This window comes from Solanum stenotomum, chromosome 7, assembly GCF_019186545.1.
Source record: "Solanum stenotomum isolate F172 chromosome 7, ASM1918654v1, whole genome shotgun sequence".
NCBI classification, from domain to species: Eukaryota; Viridiplantae; Streptophyta; class Magnoliopsida; order Solanales; family Solanaceae; genus Solanum; species Solanum stenotomum.
The window spans coordinates 34,324,610-34,331,345 of NC_064288.1; positions in this window are offsets into that span (position 1 = coordinate 34,324,610).

The window sequence follows — 6,736 nt, forward strand, 5'->3', positions numbered from 1 at the left end:
GCTAGTGCATCTGCCACCCTATTAGTCTCCCTAAACGAGTGGTGAATTGGGGGGCTCCCCAGCCTGTGCAGCAGATCCCTGCAATCAAGAAGCATGTTAGTGTAGGAAGGGTGATCATTTTTTATGATGCTTAATGTTATTTGCCAGATGGAGAATTCCTACGAAGCCTACTATCCATTCTCCTTTGGTGTCTCTTATGACTCCACCTATTCCGCTTTTGCCTGGGTTTCTTATTGAGGATCCATCAGTATTTAACTTGTAGCCTTGTATAGGAGGAATCCATCTGATCAAAGTTTTGATCGATTTTTCCTTTAGGCAAGTGTTTCCCGTAAGGGTGTAGAACTCGATGGCTTGGTTAAGAATTTTTTTCGTGCAGATGTCAGTTTTAGTGTTCTGGTGGTAATTTTCATTCCTCTTGAGCCATATGTTCCATAGGAAGAAGGGGAATCCCTCTTTCCAGCTAATGTATTTTGTATTTAAAAGTACTTGAAGGGTTTTAATGATGTTTAGCCAATCACTCCCTTGGGTATTTTCAATTTGATTTATGGAGTGTAGCACTTTGAGATTTTTCCACATTTTTCTTACGGTATAGCATTCTACAAAAATATGTTCAATTGTCTCCATTTTGTTACATATGTGGCATGGTGGGTCAATCTTTATTCCTATAGAATGTAAATACTCTCGAGTAAGTAGTCTTTTATGTTGGCATAACCAAATGAAGTATTTTATTTTGTTTGGGCAGTAAAGGGGTCATATCCAACTGAAGCTATCAGAAGTAATGGTCTTATCTTGTTCTGCTAGCATTTTATATACGGAGATCGTTGATAGTGTTCCTCGAGGGCTTGGCCTCCACATAGCCTTATCTTTTCTGTTATGGGATATGTATGTACAATTTATTTGTAGGAGGATATCTTTCGACAGCTCAAAGGTTATTACGTGTAAGTTTAGAATGTTGTTCTTTAGGATTACTTCTCCCACTATAATGTTATTTTCTTCTTTTCTAAGGGGACCCTGTATTTGTTCCCTAATTGTTTTCCCATTTGGTAGCAAACATCGTGCCAGAAGGATGTCGACTTCCCATCTCCCAGAACCCATCCCATGCCTTTTCTGCTTATATTCCAGCCTGTTAGCATATCTTTCCAGAGTTTGCTATGTGTACTGTTAGCTTTGGTATCCTTATCTAATTTCATATTGCTGGAATACTTCCTTAGTAAAACTGAGGCCCATGGAAAATTTGGTTGTTGAAAAGCTCTCCAAGCTAATTTGGATAGGAGGGCTAAAATTTTTGTTTCTGATCTTTGGACTCCCAATCCCCGTTCATTTTTTTTTGGAGGTTACTACTTTCCATTTAACCATATGTAATTTCTTTTTCTCACTAGTGGATCCCCAGATGAAATTACGTTGTATTTGATCAATTTTTTTTGTGATAGTTCTTGGTAATTTTATCATTTGCATGATATGAGTGGGAATATTATTTAAACAGGCTTTCGCTAAGGTAGTGCACCCTGCTAGATTAAGAAATTTTGTCTTCCATTCTGCTAGTTTCGATTGGAGGTTATCAATAATGAATAGTAAGTCGTTGTTTGAGCTTCTTTTGTGCATAATTGGGAAGCCTAAGTATTTTCCAAAATGATTGCCTTATTTATGTTCAGCTTCTTGATTATCATGTTGCTTGTATTGTCAGGACAGTTTTTGGAGAATATTAGTTTTGATTTACTCGTGTTTACTACTTGTCCAGAGGATTCGCAGAAGTCTTTCATTATTTTTCAGAATACACTTACAGTTGGCTTTATTAGCTCTACTCATCAGTACTATTACTACAAAAGGAAACATGCATTCTTGTTTATACGGACCGAAAAAAAGTAGAATGATTTTTTTTTTTTGGGGTAAAACTCATTTACCCCTTAACTTTGCATTAAAAATCAATTTTTTCTTCAGCTTTGAAAAATAAACATTCTCCCTCCTTATGCTAATTGAATTTTGTAAATGCTTATTTTACCTTTACAAATTATCAGCCTTTATTTTTTAAAAGTTACATTATGATATTTTTCAATTTTTTTCCTTATGCAACAACCTTCTCTAAGAAAAGTTGATATTTTTCGATACGATAAATAAATGTGAGAAATATTAATCGAGTATATAAGATAATGATGTTTAATTATGAAATAAATTAGCATTATATAAAAATAATTTTATTATTCGTAATAAAAATTAGAATATCTATTTACACAATTGAAAATAATAGAGAGTGATAACTTTCTAAACATATTGTTTTAATCTTTGGTTTGATGGTTGTACGTGCTAAGAATTTGGTATATTATGTTTTGTTTCTTATTCAAGTCTTTCGTAATACTTCAAGTATCTCCATGTAGGTAACAAATAAAATAATTAAAATGTAGATGTATAAATTATAGTAAGAAATTTATATAATTATATATTTATATTGTAAATAAATTTTAAACTATAATTTAGAAAATATTTCTTTAATTGACCACCAAAATTCATTTATCCAAATAGACAATAGAGAACATATATATAAGAGATAAGTGAAACTTAATATATACACACGCATGCGTGAACATAAACACATACATACGTAATGCATGTAATATTAAAATAAGAACCATAAAAAATAGCATTAGATTTTGTAAAAATTTTTATAAAAGGATAATTCTACGTATAATGTTGATGAACTTACAAAAGAATTTATAAATATCTAGATTAAAAAATAAAATATTATATATAATATAAAGAGATATTTATTACATAGATGAAGAAATTAAAATGCCAAGAATAAAATAGATATTGCATAAATAAGAGGGAAAATGCTTATTATTCAAAATTAAGGAAAAAAAATTAATTTTTAAGTAAAGTTAAGGGTCAAAATGATTTCCACCATAATTTTTTAAAAAGAAAATATCATAAATAGTCTTCTATTTGTAATAGTAGGTCTAAAATGATCTCTTAAATATACAATTATCGATTTTAGTCTTTTAAGTATTCAAAAACTTATCAAGTTTGGTATTTTTCAATTTTTTATACAAACAACTTAAGTTTATATTAACAGAGTTCATGTCTCCGTGAAATCAATACTTTTTACCTATTTTTCCAGTTGTTTCTCTCTCCCCATAACTTTTCTTCAAATTACTCTTACGCATAGAATCCTAACCTCTATGGATCAAAATAAAATTCATGAAAGAAGAATATATAAGTCATAATTTTATTCAACGGATGATAAAATGAAGCATATTATTGCTGCTTATGACTTGAATATGCTTGAATTCATAATAAAAAGAAAAAAACTTTTAACCCATTAGGGGTGAGGAGAGATTTATTTAAATTAAAAATAAACAAATTTCTTGCAATGAGAATAAAATTAAAAGTTCTTTACTCATATCTTTTGATTTTGAATTTTGTACTATAACGACTTTATTGAAGAATATTTGTTTAAATTTTTAGAAGTTGAAATTATAAAATGGTAGATTTACAACTTTTTTTAGATTTTATTAGTTTGAAGAAGATCTAGTATAATGACTCTCACGATCATTTGCCTGCGTTCCTATTTATGTCTTAATTTGCCCCTTTTCATAGCTTTTGTATGTTGTATTTTTGGTGTGTAGAGATGGGTGGCATGCTTCCCAAGGTGGTCAGACAGTTTTGGGTAAGTTTCTCTATTTTTGAATTTTATATGTTGAAAAAATTGACTTAGGTCAACAAAGGAAGAATCTTTCATCGTATAAGATTTTTGTCAATTCCATCAATTTCAAAAGGTCCATTTTGGATTAGTAGCGTTGATAGTTCGGATTCCGAGGCCTTTGGCGTGAGTTTGAGCCGTTAGTTGAGATGTTGGAAAATTTTGACAATGAGTTGACTTCGGTAAATATTCTTTGTCAACGGGCTCAAATGAGATTTCTATCGGCTGTCGTTAGCTCAAGAACATTCAGTTTGGTCTAGAATAACCTTTGGTTCAGATCCCAAGGTGATCAAGATAATGTTGTGGTATTTTGCGATATGTTGTTATGGTTTCTTTGCATGAGTGTTGATTTGGGTCAACATTTTATCAAGAGGACCTATGTTTTTCGCTTCATTGATTCCATTGAGTCTAGAATATTTATTTTGGTGTGTATTATAGTTTGTTTATGTGCACAGAGTTCTGAATTAATCTCGAGCCCTTGTCAACGCATTTCCTGAACTCTAAGTTAAGCTGATGCAACTATTGCTGGTGCACCCAATATTTTCTCAACGTGTCCCCCTACTTGGATCCACGTTTGCGAAGGCTAGTGAAATGGTCTTCGCAATCGCAAGCTTGGCATTGTGATCGTGAAGACCAACCTCCTTAGTCAACGCAGTGGCGAACCTTGACCATCATGATTGAAATGAAGAGTTAGTGAATCCCTTCAATGGTTATTAATCACGATAGAGACCCTATAGTTCTCGCGATCACAATGAGTAACTAAGTGAAAGTTATATTTAGTTCACGATTTTCAACATACGTTTGTCTTAAGATCAGCTCCATTGTTGTGATTTGGAGCTGTAATTTAAGGAGAAGTCAAAAGGTATTGCTTGGATTTGGTGACGGATAGCTTGGGTACATTAGAAGGGTCATTACTCGCACGTTTAACTTGTAAGTTTCCATCGATTTCCTCTCTCTAGTTCCCAATTTGATTACTATTGAGCTTTCTTTTGTGTGGGTTGTTTATCCTTTGATTATAGTTAGATTGTGCCCATTTTGGGGCACAAGTTCCTCATGCTGGTTGAGACCTTGTGACATAATCCATTTTGTGATTCCACACACGGGTCACACAGTCCTAGTTTGACCCTATTTTTGGATCCGAGTCTTTTTATAGGAATTTACGTATCTATTTTCTTGTAATGATATCTACATTGCTAATTTGATAGGATGGTATCATTTGGAGGCTTCTCAAAAGGATAAAGCTATTGAATTGAGGTTCATGTGAAGTTTTGGCCTTGAGGTAGATTATGGTCTTGTAACGACCCGAGAGCACCCCCTAGCCGTTACATGCGTATTCGACCTCTCAGAGGTCTTATACAAGACTTAGCATTCATTCATTGCATAGATCATAAAAATCACTAAGAATTTAAAACTTTTATTCAATAAAATCATAAGACTTCAAGAGTCATCAACATTTGAAAACATCAATATGCAAGCAGAACTACTAAGTCTCTTTAGCCAATCTTAGACAAGAACTTAAAACGTACTAAGGGACACGACCCTTTACAAATGAAATGAAACTTAAGTGTCTATTACAATGACCAAGAAACTTCTAAACATAGTCCTCGAATCTTGAGGACATAACAAAGACTTGGAAGAGTGAAGAAATCCAAGCAACTCCAAAGCACAATCTCCTCCTAGTTACCACAACTTACACTTGTAGTAAAATAGAAGAAATTAAAGGGGTTAGTACAACACACGTACTAAGTATGAGGATATGAAAAACATGCTAAAAAGGACACTTGTTTGGAAGTTATGCTTTCATGCCATTTTGATAAAATCTCATGAACATCAACATAATAGGCACCTTACAAGTCACAACCAACAATACAAAGTCATATGCTTCACAATACCTCATAAACATACATAACCCATTTACCTTTACCTTCTCGCCTTGGACCTCCACCTTAAGTAACCCTTAAGCAATACCTTTGTACAATGTATGAGCAACGTCCCATACCATCACCCACACTAAGGCACCACCTTAAGGTCACACAAAGTGCACTTACCATGTGTACCTCAACCTTCACCAATTAATCACATAAGACATATAAGCACATAAGCCAACAAGTCACTTCATAAAACTAGAACACTAATCAAATGTCATCCCAAGACTCACCTAAGTAAGACATGGTGAGGCAGCCCATACTACCTCTCCATACCACACCCAAGTGATCCTTAAGGCTACACAAGACAAGCTCCATTCACATCTCAACATAAATCGTTCATTCAACTTAATGCATTTAGACAACTTCATTCACTAATGACATAAGATCATCACATACATTCAATTTAACATAAGCACTTACATTCAATTCATTATGACTCACTTTCACATTAGCATGCTCAAAGACCAACACTTTCATTAATTAGCCCAAAGAGACTCATTCATTCATTATCATTACTAAGACACACCAAGATCTCCCTTAAATGTCTACTTGTGCAATGTCTAGATGATGTCCCATTCCAACACCTATCCTAAGTAGTACACCCTTAAGAGACCCTAGTTCATTCATTCATTCATTAATGTGGGGGAAAAGCCTTAATCGACATAGACCATGGAGCTTGACATGGTATCCCGGTAATACCCTTACCGGATGAGGGATCCCTACTTGCCTAAGGTAGGGTCATTCTTTTAGCCTTTACGTGGTAGAGACCACTAGCTAGTCCTATGTGGGCACATAGTTAAGGGATAAAAGGATTGCTTCTAAGTACCCACATCTCAACTAACGAAGGGGCACCCATCGTAAGGGTTGCTACTAAATACTCACATCTCAACTAACGAAGGAGTATCCACCCATCTTCATATCCTCTCGGTGCTAGACATTACTCCCCCACGAAGTTGGACATTCATTTCATTCATTCATTTAGGGATAAGGATTGCTACTAAGTACTCTCATCTCAACTCACTAAGGAGTACCCATCCTAGCCCACATTCATTCATGTAAGAAGCTCTTGGATTCAAAGATGAGAAAACTTTTCATCTAGGAACCCCATTCATTT